General features: G+C 41.4%; 1 pseudogene; it reads right to left on the bottom strand.

Moving 5' to 3' along the window:
* Positions 1–5154: 5154 nt before the first annotated feature.
* LOC130851177 (60S ribosomal protein L23a-like) lies at positions 5155–5570 on the bottom strand (annotated as a pseudogene).
* Positions 5571–13464: the final 7894 nt, after the last annotated feature.

The following is a 13464-nucleotide window of genomic DNA, read 5'->3' as shown; positions in this document are numbered from 1 at the left end:
TGTTCTTTCCATCTGTGTCTCTTTTTCTGCCTTGCATTTCCTCTTTCATAGTTGTTAGCATTTGCCTCATGTATTGAGGCGCTCCTATACTGGGTGCATATGTATTTATAATTGTTATCTCCTCTTCTTGGATGGATCCCTTGATCTTTTATGTAATGTCCTTTCTTGTCTCTTGTAACATTTTTTATTTTAAAGTCTATTTTATCTGATATGAGTATTGCTACTCCAACTTTCTTTTGATTTTCATTTGCATGGAATATCTTTTTCCATCCCCTCACTTTCAGTCTGTATGTGTGCCTAGGTGTGAAGTGGGTCTCTTGTAGACAGCATATATATGGATCTTGTTTTTGTATCCATTCAGCCAGTCTGTGTCTTTTGCTTGGTGTGTTTAGTCCACTTACATTCAAGGTAATTATCGAGATGTATGTTCCTATTACCATTTTCTTAATTGTTTTGTTTTTGTTTTTGTAGGTCCTTCTCTTCTCTTATGTTTCCCGCTTAGAGAAGTTCCTTTAGCATTTGTTGTAGGGCTGGTTTGGTGGTGCTGAATTCTCTTAGCTGTTGCTTGTCTGTAAAGCTTTTGATTTCTCCATCGAATCTGAATGAGATCCTTGCTGGGTAGAGTATCCTTGGTTGTAGGTTCTTCCCTTTCATCACTTGAAATATATCATGCCACTCGCTTCTGGCTTGCAGAGTTTCTGCTGAGAAATCAGCTGTTAACCTTATGGGAGTTCCCTTGTATGTTATTTGTCGTTTTTCCCTTGTTGCTTTTAATAACATTTCTCTGTCTTTAATTTTTGTCAGCTTGACTACTGTATGTCTTGGCGTGTTTCTCCTTGGGTTGATCCTGCCTGGGACTCTCTGAGCTTCCTGGACTTGGGTAGCTATTTCCTTTCCCATGTTAGGGAAGTTTTCAACTAGAATCTCTTCCAATATTTTCTCGGGTCCTTTCTCTCTCTCTTCTCCTTCTGGGACCCCTATAATGTGAATGTTGGTGCGTTTAACATTGTCCCAGAGGTCTCTTAGGCTGTCTTCAGTTCTTTTCATTCTTTTTTCTTTATTCTTTTCTGCATCAGTGATTATCACCATTCTGTCTTCCAGGTCACTTATTCGCCCTTCTGCCTCCATTAATCTGCTATTGGTTCCTTCTAGTGTATTTTTCATTTCAGTTATTGTGTTGCATATCTCTGTTTGTTTGCTCTAATTCTTCTAGGTCTTTGGTAAACTTATCGATCTTTGCATCCAGTCTTTTTTCAAAGTCCTGGATCATCTTCACTAGCATTATTCTGAATTCTTTTTCTGTAAGGGTGCCTATCTCCTCTTCATTTAGTTGTTTTTCTGGGGCTTTATCCTGTCCCTTCATCTGGTACAAAGTCCTCTGCTTTTTCATTTTCTCTGTCTTTCTGTGGCTGTGGTTTTCAGTTCTGCAAGACAAAATACTGCTGATACTGCTTGATACTGCTGTTTGCCCTCTTGTGGAGGAAGCTATCTAGGAGGCTGGTGCGTGCTTCCTGATGGGAGGGACTGATGGTGGGTAGGGCTCGGTGGGCAGAGCTCAGTAAAAGTTTAATCCGATTTGGTGGGCGGAGCTCAGTAAAACTTTAATCTGCTTGTCTGCTAATGGGTAGGGCTGTGTTTACACCTTGTTGGTTGTTTGGCCTGAGGCCAGCTAGTGCTGGAGCCCACTGGCTCTTTGGTGGGGCTGATGGCGGACTCTGGGAGGGCTCACGCCAATAAGCGCTTCCCAGAACCCCTGCTGCCAGTGCCCCTGCCTCCTCGGTGAGCCACAGCTGCCCCCTACCTCGGCAGGCAACTCTCCAACACCAGCAGGTAGGTCTGGTTAAGTCTCCTATCAGGTCACTGCTCCTTCCCCCGGGTCCTGGTGAGCACGTTTTTTTGTGCGCACTCCAAGAGTGGAGTCTCTACTTCCCCCAGTCCTGTGGAGGTCCTGCAATCAAATCCCGCTGGCTTTCAGGGTCTGATTCTCTGGGGATTCCTCCTCCCATTGCTGGACTCCCAGGTTGGGAAGCCTGATGTGGGGCTCAGAACCCTCACTTTAGTGGGTGGACTTCTGTGGTATAACTGTTCTCCAGTTTGTGAGTCACCCACCCAGCATTTATGGGATTTGATTTTAACGCGATTGCGCCCCTCCTACCGTCTCATTGCGGCTTCTCCTTTGTCTCTGGATGTGGGGTGTCTTTTTTGGTGAGCTCCAGTGTCTTTCTGTCAATGATTGTTCAGCAGTTAGTTGTAATTCTGGTGCTCTTGCAAGAGGGAGTGAGCGCACGTCCTCCTACTCCGCCATCTTAATCCTATCCACATTCAGCTTTTAATAGACCTTGGAAACAGCTGTGATGAGAGTTAGGAATATATATTTTTTAAATTTCTATTCTACATTGGAGTATAGTCGACCAACAATGCATGCAGAAAAGCAACTCAAGCATACGCACGTGCGTTATCTATTCGCTTTCAAATTCCTTTCCCATTTAAGTTATTAGAGAACATTGAGAAGAGATCCCCGTGTTACACAGCAGGTCTCTCTTGGTCATCCATTTTTTTCTTTTTTTTTTTTGGCTACACCGTGCAACATGTGGGGTCTTAGTTTCCCAACCAGGGATTGAATCCGTGCCCCCTGCGTTGGAAGCTTGGAATCTTAACCACTGGACCGAGCGCCAGGGAAGTCTTAAGAATGTATGTTTGATAGGGGACAGAGCACAGGGCTAAGATCAGGCCCCAGGCCTCTGGTCCCCTCCCAAGCTTGGATTACAGGGGAGCCAGAGCAAACCACTCACCCTCTGTGTTTCCTCAAGTGTAAATTGGAAATAATCAGTACCTGCTCTATTCTTTGCTGTGGGTGGGAAAGCCCTCTGCAAAGTGTCAAGCTGCATGAATGGAAGCTGTCATTAACATGGAAGTAGGGGAGGGAGCCTTTTAATTATTGATGAGAACTAAAGAACAACTATACTTATGTGAATTTCCATTTCCAGTTAAGAATCCAGAGATTAGATTAACTGCTCTGCTAGACAGAGTGGTATTGCCAGAGGGGCCTGTAGTATTAGTCTCTCAAACCCAGACACAGAGACTAACCTCCCAAGCCTGTCCTCCTCTGTATCTTACCAGAAGGTTCCTCACCTGCTGGGAACCCCAGGGGTCCTCCCAGTTCTTCTTCTCAGTCCCCAGATGCCCCAGCTTCCTCCTTGCCTCTGCATAGGACTGAGGTTTCCTGACCTGGAAAACCTCTTTGGTTTGGCTCTGCCTGACTGGACCAGGGGTAAGGTACCAGGAAAGCCAGAGGACACGCGCGCGCATTCCACGTCCTCTTGCATTGTTGAATGTAAAGTTTGAGTAATATCAGGGAGGTGCTTTGGTCTTACAGTGAAACTAAAAGTTCACAGGCATTTTTTTCTACCAAAGGTTGTGCTACACTAACTCAGAGGCTGTAAAAAATAATGATTAATTGAAAGTCGTGTCAGAACCTCTTCCGTCCTATTGGTTCCCAAACAGAAAGTCACACAAGTAGATGGCAGTGCCCTCTTCTGGCCAAGGCCACACTTGCGTGGCTGTGGCTAAGGCGAGGGGCTTGTGATGCCGGGTTGCTTGTACACTTGGGAGCAGGCTCATCTTGGAGTTAGTCTTGGGTAAATCACATCTGGGGATCCACCCTTTCTTTCCTCTTCAAAAAAGAAAGATCACAACCATGATGGTTAATTTTATGTATGCTTAACTTTTAAATTGGTACTTTTTTTTTTACCTTCCAAATGTGGGTGGGCCTTATTTCTAAGAGCAAAAACTGAGGTTTCCCAAGGAAATTCTGCTTCAAGGCCGCAACACAGGAGCTCTGTTTCCAGCCTGCAGATTTTGAATTCAATACTACATCAACTCTTCCCTGAATTTTTGGCCAGCCTGCTCTACAGATTCCAGACTTGTCAGCCCCCACAATCACATGAGCCAATTCCTTAAAATAAAAATCTGTGTGTGTGTGTGTGTGTGTGTGTGTGTGTATACAGTTGACCCTTGAACAACATGGAGCTTACTCCAGTATATAATCAGCCCTCGTATTCACGGTTCCTCCACATCCATGGATTCAACCAACCACAGACCGTGTAGTACTGTAGTATTTACTGTTGAAAAATATCATGTAGAAGTGGACCCACGCAGTTCAAACCTGCGCCATTCAAGGGTTTCAACTGTATGTATGTGTGTGTATATACACACATTGGCTCTGTTTCCCTGGAGAACCCTGACTAATTCAATACCTAAGTCCGAATTGCATTTTATATCAGTGACATCTCATTTAAATATATTGAACATAAAGGCACATGAAGTAGACAGCAGGTGACCTTCTGAGTTCAGGTTTAAGTCCCAGTCACATCTCACATACTAGCTTCGTGAACTAGCTACTTTATTATATTTAGCCTTGGTTTCTTCATTTGTATAAAGGACAAAATAGTAATATTTACTGAATAGGCTATTATGAAGATTAAATAAGACAAAATGTGTAAAATAGTGTCTGGCTCAGAGTAAGTACTCAGTAAATATTATTATTATTATTATTATTATTATTATTATTATTATTATTAAGGTTATTGAGGGGAGTTGTCAAGGAAGGGGATTTACAGAATGAGGGGTACATGGCAGGGGAGCTAGTCTTGCTCACCTACTCCCTTGTCTTCCCAAACTCTCACCTACTGGTGGTCTCTGCTTTTCACCACCTGTTCCGGGGGGATGTTATAAAGCAATTTCTTATAGAGTGTCCTGTTTCCTCCTATCAGAACCCAGTCAAGCTTAAAAGTTGGATTCCAATTTAAGGACTAAGTCATAGATGAAACCATTATTATGTCACAAAAGCAAAGGTCAATAAATCTTGGTAATTATTTAAAACAGCAAAATTATTCTTTTAAGTCAATATGGGGCTTCCATAAAATTTAATCTTCACTCCACAATACAACTTATCATCAATTAGCAGTTTTGTTTGCCTTAGGACAATTTAGACGGACTTTTGCGAGATGATTTACTTGGTCAAAACCTGGTGGTTTTTTGTTTTGTTTTGTTTTTTATAGTGAAAACGTTTGTGTTTAGAATTAGTCAGCAGGACTCAGTTTAGATGATCCCAATTTCGTTGGCAACATCCAAAGTGTCATAGTCAGGAACCAGTCAAACATGTGCCTTCTTGTCTCTGTCAGGCCTGATCAGGTGTTGACCTTAGCCACACTGATGTTATAGAGCGTCTTCACCGCCTGTTTAATCTGGTACTTACTGGCCTTGACATCCACAGTGAACACTGGTGTGCTTTTGTCGCCTGTTTTCTTCACGGCTGACTCAGTGGCGAGGGGGAACGTGATGGCGGCAGAGTGGTCCAGCGTGTTTCTCCTAGGGGTGCTCTTCTGAGGGTATTTGGGCTGCCTCCTGAGCCGCAGTGTTTTGGATCATGGGAAGGTGGGTGACGTCTGGATCTTCTTTTTATTGTGGCTGTGGATGCCTTTCAACACTGCTTTCTTGGCCTTCAGAGCCTTTGCTTTGGCTTCAGCTTTGGGAGGGGCAGGGGCTTCCTTCTTCACCTTAGGCACCATCAAAACCTGTGTTTAAAGTTAGTCAAGTGATTATGTCTAGTGGAGGGATTTTGGTCTTATATTTATCTGTGTTTAGAGAGATGGATGTGCTTCCTTCAGTGATTCACCAGAAGGACCCATGAGACACAATAGCAGGTTTCATACTTACTGAGATGTATGATCTCAAAAGTACAGAGCAAAAGCAGCAGGAGAGAGACATGCATTAATGGGGTCCAGAGAGGCTCAACACAGGTTTCCAATGTCCTTCCTTGTCCAAGGTCACATAGGAGTACTCTTTCTCTCACTGTTGACTGTGAACACGTGTGAAATGTCTTTGCCCATAGAAGCTGTTTGAGTCTCAGAGTCTAAAGCTTTTATGGGGAGCTGGTCACATAGGTATATCCTGTTATGCAACCAACCATGACAACCCAAACTCAGGAACCTAACAGTGAAACCAGGTGCAGATCGTAGATTTTGAAGATTGTGCAAGCAACCTGACAAGCAGGTGTGATACGGCCCATTGCTCCAGGTGTATATAACAAACCCATCAATCACTAACAAAAAGAACACTCTAAGCCCACATTCACAGTGGTTGGCCAAGGGTTAATCATGGGTCCCTTGAAGACAGGTAGGGAGTAGGCAACCAGACCTGCTGTGTTAACACTTTCCTCACAGTCTGAATTTCCTTACATGTCTATAATTAAGCTCTGTTACTTTAGTAATCAGAAAAGTAACTATTAGTCTAGAGGCATCTGAAGTTAATGATTTTCCTTTTTAGTCATTTAATGGTGCTGCTTCGTACCTTTCCCTGTAGTCAGCAGAGCTGCCGAGAGAAGTCAAGTCACCCTACTAGACACTTCATGGGTGGCCAGCGGAGCCTTCATAACTCTGGGAAAACCATAACAGCACGCTGGGGCAGAGCACATGAGATCTAGAAGGAACCACAGCAGCACCTAGTTCAACTTTCCCATCTTAGAGATGAGCAAGTAGGAATACAGAGCCCTGAAAAGACTCACCCAAGGTTCTAAATCTGAGGTCTTTCAATTAAAAACCTCTCTTGGTGGGGGTTAGGGGGAGGAATTGGGAGATTGGGATTGACACATAAACACTATTGATACTATGTATAGATAACTAATAAGAACCTACTGTATAGCTTAGGGGACTCTACTTAATGCTCTGTGGTGACCTAAATGGGAAGGAAATCCAAAAAAGAGGAGATATATGTATATGTATAGCTGATTCATTTTGCTGTACGCTGGAAACTAACACAACGTTGTAAAGCAACTATACTCCAGTAAAAATTAGTTAAAAAAAAAAAGAAACCTTTCCTGGTATTCCTGAAATGGGACAAGGCAATGTCTGCTTTGTTGTTTCTGATTGCCTTTTATTTTTAATATTTAATTTATTTGGTTGCATCAGGTCTTAGTTGTGGCAGGCGGGCTCCTTAGTTGTGGCATGCAAACTCTTGGTTGTGGCATGCATGTGGGATCTAGTTCCCTGACCAGGGATCGAACCTGGGCCCCTTGCCTTGGGAGCTCAGAGTCTTCCCTGCACCACCAGGGAAGTCCCTGATTGTCTTTAGCTTGGGCAGAAACTGGAGGGGGCCTGCCTGGTGGGACTGCCTGAACGAGTGTGCATGGTCCAGTCTCTGGTCTATATAGAGGCTTCCCATCTTTCACCAGCCCCTTTCTTCTCCAGTGGCCCTACAGAAGCACCAGGACTCTGTATCTAGAGCCTTGCCCATGCTATTGGGCGAGTGTTCTGGTTTGGAACCTTGCAAGAGATTAGTTTCAGCTTTACTAAAATTTCTCCTTTCCTCTTCAGTTACTCTCTTGTAATTGGGAGGGTGGTGTCTGTCTCTCCACTGGACTTCAAATTCCTTGAAGGCCTCCTGGAATCATGTTATCCAGTGGTTATGATTGTAGGTAGTGAAGTCAACTGGTCCAGGGTTTGCATCCTGGCTTAGCATCTCACTGGCTTGTGTAATTTGAGTGAGTTACTTAACAGAAATAATAGTACCTCCTTCATAAAGTTACTGGGAAGATGAAAGGAAGTAACTCTTAACTAGCGTAATATTTGGCATTTAAAAATGTTCAAGCACTATTTTTTTGCTTCTTTCACTCAACATTATTTTGAGATTCACCCATGTTGTTGAGTGTATCTATTAGTTGCTTGGTAATTTTCCACTGTTGAGTGTATCAGATGGATAAACAATTTGTTTATCCATTCACCTGTGGATGAATATTTGAGTTGTTTCTGGTTTGGAAATATGAGAAATAAAACTTGTATGAACATTGTGTATGCGTCTTTGTATGGACACATACCTACATGTCTCCTGGGGTTAGAGTGGGTAGGTCATAGGTAGGTAAGTGTTAAATGTTTTAAGAAACTGCCAAGTTGTGTTCCAAGTGGTTGTACCATTATCCATTTTCCTCAGTAGCGTATGAGAGTTCCAGTTGCTCCACATCGTTGACAGCAGTTGGTATGATCAGTCTTTTTAATTTTGGATATTCTAATAGGTGTGTAGTGGTATCTTTATGATTTTGATTTTAATTTCCCTAATGGCCAGTGATGTCAAGCATCTTAAAATGTGCTTTTTTTGCCATTCACTTATCTTTTTGGTGAATTATCTGTTCAAATTGTTTGCTCAATAATAATGGGGTTTTTGTTTTCTTATTTTTGAGTTGTGAGATTTAAAAATATATTCTGTATATGCCCTTTATGTGACTTACAAATATTTTCTTGAAGTCTGTAGCTTGTCTTATCATCATGCTCCTAGTACTGTCTTTCAAAGAACAGAAATTCTTAATTGTACAGAAATGCAATTTGTCAATTTTTTCTTTTATGGATAATGCTTTTGGTATTCTAATCCGAGGTCACAAAGATTTCTGCTGTGTTTTCTTCTAGAAGTTTTATAGTTTTAAGTTTTACATTTAGGTCTATAAATGTTAGGCTGATTTTTGTGTATGGTATGAGATATGAGTCAAAGTAGTTTTTTTCCCCCTTGGTTAGCCAATATTTCAGCACTCTTAAGACAATCCTTTCTCTACTAAATCACTTTTATGCGTTTGTTTAAAAATCAGTTTACCATATATGTGTAGGTTTGTCCACACCTTATTTTTCCCCCAGTGATCTATCTTCATGCCAATACTATACTGTCTTGATTACTGTATCTTTTCCAAAGTTGTTTAGCTATTCTAGGTCTTTTTCATTTTCAAATAAAATTTAGAATTAGCATATCAAGTTTTGTACAAAAAACCTGCTGCAGTTTTGATTAGAATAGCATTGAATCTATATGTAAATTCAGGGAGAATTGACATCTTAACACCGAGTCTTCTGTTCCATAAATATAGAGTACCTCTTCATTTATTGAGGTCTCCTTTAATTTCTCTCAGCTGTGTTTTGTAGTTTTCAGTGTATAGGACATGCACTTTTGCCAATTTTATTGCTATGTGTTTGACATTTTTGGTACTAGGGTAAATGATATGATTTTTAATTTCAATTTTCAATTGTTTGCTAATATATTGAAATCCAGTTGATTTTTATATTTTGAACTTGTATCCAGCAGCCATGCTAAACTCACTTATTATTTTTTTTTTAATTATTTTTTTGGGGGTACACCAGGTTCAATCATCTGTTTTTATACACATATCCCTGTATTCCCTCCCTTCCTTGACTCCCTCCACCTCGAGTCCCCCCCACCCTCCCCGCCCCAGTCCTCTAAGGCATCTTCCATCCTCGAGTTGGACTCCCTTTGTTATACAACAACTTCCTACTGACTATTTTACAGTTGGTAGTATATATATGTCTGTGCTACTCTCTCGCTTCGTCTCAGTTTCCCCTTCACCCCCCGCCCCCTCCCATACCTCGAGTTCTCCAGTCCATTCTCTGTATCTGCATCCTTGTTCTTGTCACTGAGTTCATCAGTACCATTTTTAGATTCCGTATATGTGAGTTAGCATACAATATTTGTCCTTCTCTTTCTGACCACTTATTACTTTTAGAAGCTATTTTTTGTAGATTCCATAGGATTTTCTGCATTGACAATCAGGTCCTCCATGAATAGTTTTACTACTTCCTTTTCAATTTGATTGTCTTTTATTTCTTTTTCTTGCCTTATTATTCTGGCTTGAACCAGTACAATGTTAAATAGAAGTGATGAAAGCAGACATCCTTCCCTTATTCCTAATTTTAAAGGGAAAGCATTCAGTCACTTACCATTTAGTATGATGTTAGCTGTAGATGTCCTATAACAGGTTGAGGAAGTTCCCTTCTATTCTTAGTTTGCTGAGAGGTTTTTTCTTTTAATCAAGAATTGATGTTAGGGACTTCCCTGGTGGCACAGTGGTTAAAAATCTGCCTGCTAGTGCAGGGGACACGGGTTTGAACCCTGGTCCAGGAAGATCCCACATGCCACGCAGCAACTAAGTGCATGTGCCGCAACTACTGAGCCTGCACTCTAGAGCCCGCAAGCCACAACTACTGAGCCCACGTGCTGCAACTGCTGGAGCCTACACCCTGGAGCCTGTGCTCCTCAACAAGAGAGGCCACTGCAATGAGAAGCCCCTGCACCACAACAAAGAGTAGCTTCTGCTCACTGCAACTAGAGAAAGCCTGGGCGCAGCAACTAAGACCCAATGCAGCCAAAAAAATTAATTAATTTTAAAAAATTGATGTTGGATTTTGCCAAGTGTTTTTCTGCATCTATTTGTACAATTGATTTTTTTTTCTTTTTTAGTCTTTAGTATGGTGAATTACATAGATTGATTTAATAATAGCTTTAAGATATAATTCATAGAGCATAAAGTTTACCCTTTTAGAGGGTACAATTCTGTGGATTTTACTATGTTCATAGAGTTGTGCACCCATTACTGCAATCGAAATTCCATAATATTTTCATTACCCCAAAGAGAAACTGTACCTATTAGAAGTCATTCCCCATTTCCCCTGTTCTCCCCAGGCCCTGGCAACCACCAATCTACTTCTATGGATTTGCTAATTCTGGACATTTCACATAAATGGAATCATACTCAGTGTGGTCCTTTGTGACTGGCTTCTTTGATTTAGCATGTTTTCAAGGTTTATCTGTGTTATAGCATATATCAGTATCTCATTCCTTTTTATAGCTGAATAATATTCTACAGTATGGATATACCACATTATGTTTATCTGTTTATCAGTTGAACATTTGAGTTGTTTCCATTTTTTGGCTATTATGAATAATGCTGCTATGAACATTTGTGGACAAGTGACGTGTGGACACATGTTTTCATTTTTCTTGAGTATATACCTAGGAGTGGAATTACTTGGTCATATTGTAACTCTGTGTTTAACCTTTGAAGAAATTGCCAGGCTGTTTTCCAAAGTGGCTCTACCATTATGGGAAGGTTTTGAACTACGACTTCAATTTCTTTAAGAGATAGGTCTATTTATATTATTTGTTTCTTCTTGAGTGAGCATTGATAGTTTATGTATTCCATAGAATTTGTCACTTTCATGTAAGTTGTTGAATTTATTGGCATAAAGCTGTTAACATTTCCTTATTCTTTTTTTAATAAATTTATTTTTATTTATTTATTTATTGGCAGCATTGGGTCTTCATTGCTGTGTGTGGGCTTTCTCTAGTTGTGGCCAGCAGGGCCTACTCTTTGTTGCGGTGCAAGGGCTTTTAATTGCGGTGGCTTCTTTTGTTGTGGGCTTCAGTAGTTGTGGCATATGGGATCGGTAGTTGTGGCATATGGGCTTAGTGGGCAAGTGGAAAATTCAAACCAGGGTTCGAATGCATGTCCCCTGCATTGACGGACAGATTCTTAACCCCTGCACCACCAGGGAAGTCCCTATTCTTCTTATAGTATCTGCAGAATGTGTAGAAATGTCATGTCTCTCATTCCTAATATTGGTAATTTGTGTTTTCTTTCTTTTTTTCCCCTGATCAGTCTAGTCTAGGTTTATCAATGCTATTGACTAGATTAGCTAATTTAAAAAATCTTTGTGAGTGCCACTCTGTTATGTGGAAAATTACCTTCATCCAATAGTAGCCTCTAAATACACTACTAAGCAAGCTATCCCAGGGTTCATGGAATATAAAAGATTGCACACTAAACTGAAATGCTTGGATCACAAAATTTATTAAGTCAATGTAAAACATTGTGAGAAACAAGGGAGTGGAAATGGCTAGGCTACACACTTAGGGAAGGGAACAAGTGGTATTGATGGGACCATGCTACTGAAATCCTGGGGTATGCTGTGTTCATAGGACTTCTTTCTTTCTCGGTGCTATATCAGCTCTCCCTGCTTGCTGGCAATGAAGATGTGAAGACTAGAGCTGAGGTTCCAGCTAGGGGGTCCTGTGTCAGTGGTACATACTTGCTCCGCTGGAGACATGCAGTTAGCCACAGGTGTAGCTTGTCTAATCGTCTGCTGAACAGCCATGAGGGCACAGGGAGCCAGACGAGGTGTCACTAATGGGTGGCCGAATTAAGGACTCATGAATATGGATAATGTGTTGTTGAATAGTGCCCAGGTGCCCCTCATGTGTGTTTATTACCTCATGTACTCTTGGTTCTTCTAGGCTTTTTCATCAATGTTTAACCCACACATGTTCTACTTACTGATTACTGACCTTCACATGAGTATCTTATGAGTTTATCCATCCATTTATCTTTTATAGAATTAAATATATTAAAACTATCATCAAATGTACTAAACCCTCCCCCTCTGTTATTCCTTCATCTCATCTCTCTGTGACACACTCACCTACTTTATACATGGTACCCACTGAATAAATCTTAAATAAAAAATAAGCAATACCCTCTTGTAGTCTTGCCATAGAAACACAGTTAATTCAAACAAAAAGTTGCTGTAGTTAAAAACACGTGGGAACTATTGGGTTCCTTTACTGCAGGACTTGTTAGTGCCTTAACGCACTAATGTAGGGGGGTACCTTTCCATGAGTGATAATACGTATAGCGTCCCCAAACTTACTAACCCATGGAACTCTTTACTCAAGGGGCATATCTAGCAATTAGTGTTCTATGGAACACATCCTCGGAAATGCTGCTAGGGGACTGCTCTGGGTAAGGCCTTAAAGAGAGCTGGGAGATGTAGATGTTTCCTAAGGCAGTCGTAAACGAAGCAGTTGATTGGGAATTCTTTTGTGTACCTTATAAGGTATAGACATTCAGCTTTTCTGGGTTAGAAATGAATCTATGACAAGGAGCAAGATAGGGAAATTAGGGTTGTTCAGGTGTGAGCTGACCAAATTATTCAATCAAGGATTTCTCTAATTTCTCCTTTGAAATAAACCCAGGGATGGACTCCCCGGCTCCCAGTCAGCACAATCTGACAATGATTCTTTCATTAATGGCTTATAGCATGCTGCAGAGTCAGGCACTTTGAAAGATATTAAGATTATAAAAGGAAGACTTGCTCTTCCACCAGGCTGGGAAGATATTAGTTAATGAGACCTTAGGGAACCCAGATCTCTATGGAAAGGATATCCCTGGTATGGTTACCCTGAACAGTCAAGGGATTCTAAAGACTTGAAACTGAGTTTATTGGAGTCTCTGCATTTGTCAAAGGGAAGACAAAACAGGGGAAAGAAGTCAAGCCGATCATGTCTTCCACCCTGAGTGTGTGCTCCATTTCCTGTCCTCTGCCCTGACACCATCAACATGGAGGCAGGCACCCCCCCTCGTGACCCCCCCTTCTTGCACACAAGGATTGCCTTGCCCCTCTTGTGTTGCCTTCCTGGCACGCTTCTCCCAGTCTGTCTCCTGCCTAAATCCTGCTCATCCTTCAGCTGGCAGTTCAAATGTCATTTCCTCTGGCGAGCTTTACTTCACTCCTACAAACTAGGTTATGCTTTTCTCCCCATCACTCATCACAAATGCAAGTAGTGTTATTTAATGATTGT

This window comes from Hippopotamus amphibius, chromosome 4 (assembly GCF_030028045.1).
Source record: "Hippopotamus amphibius kiboko isolate mHipAmp2 chromosome 4, mHipAmp2.hap2, whole genome shotgun sequence".
Classification (NCBI taxonomy): domain Eukaryota; kingdom Metazoa; phylum Chordata; class Mammalia; order Artiodactyla; family Hippopotamidae; genus Hippopotamus; species Hippopotamus amphibius.
This window is presented reverse-complemented; position numbering and strand designations above follow the sequence as displayed.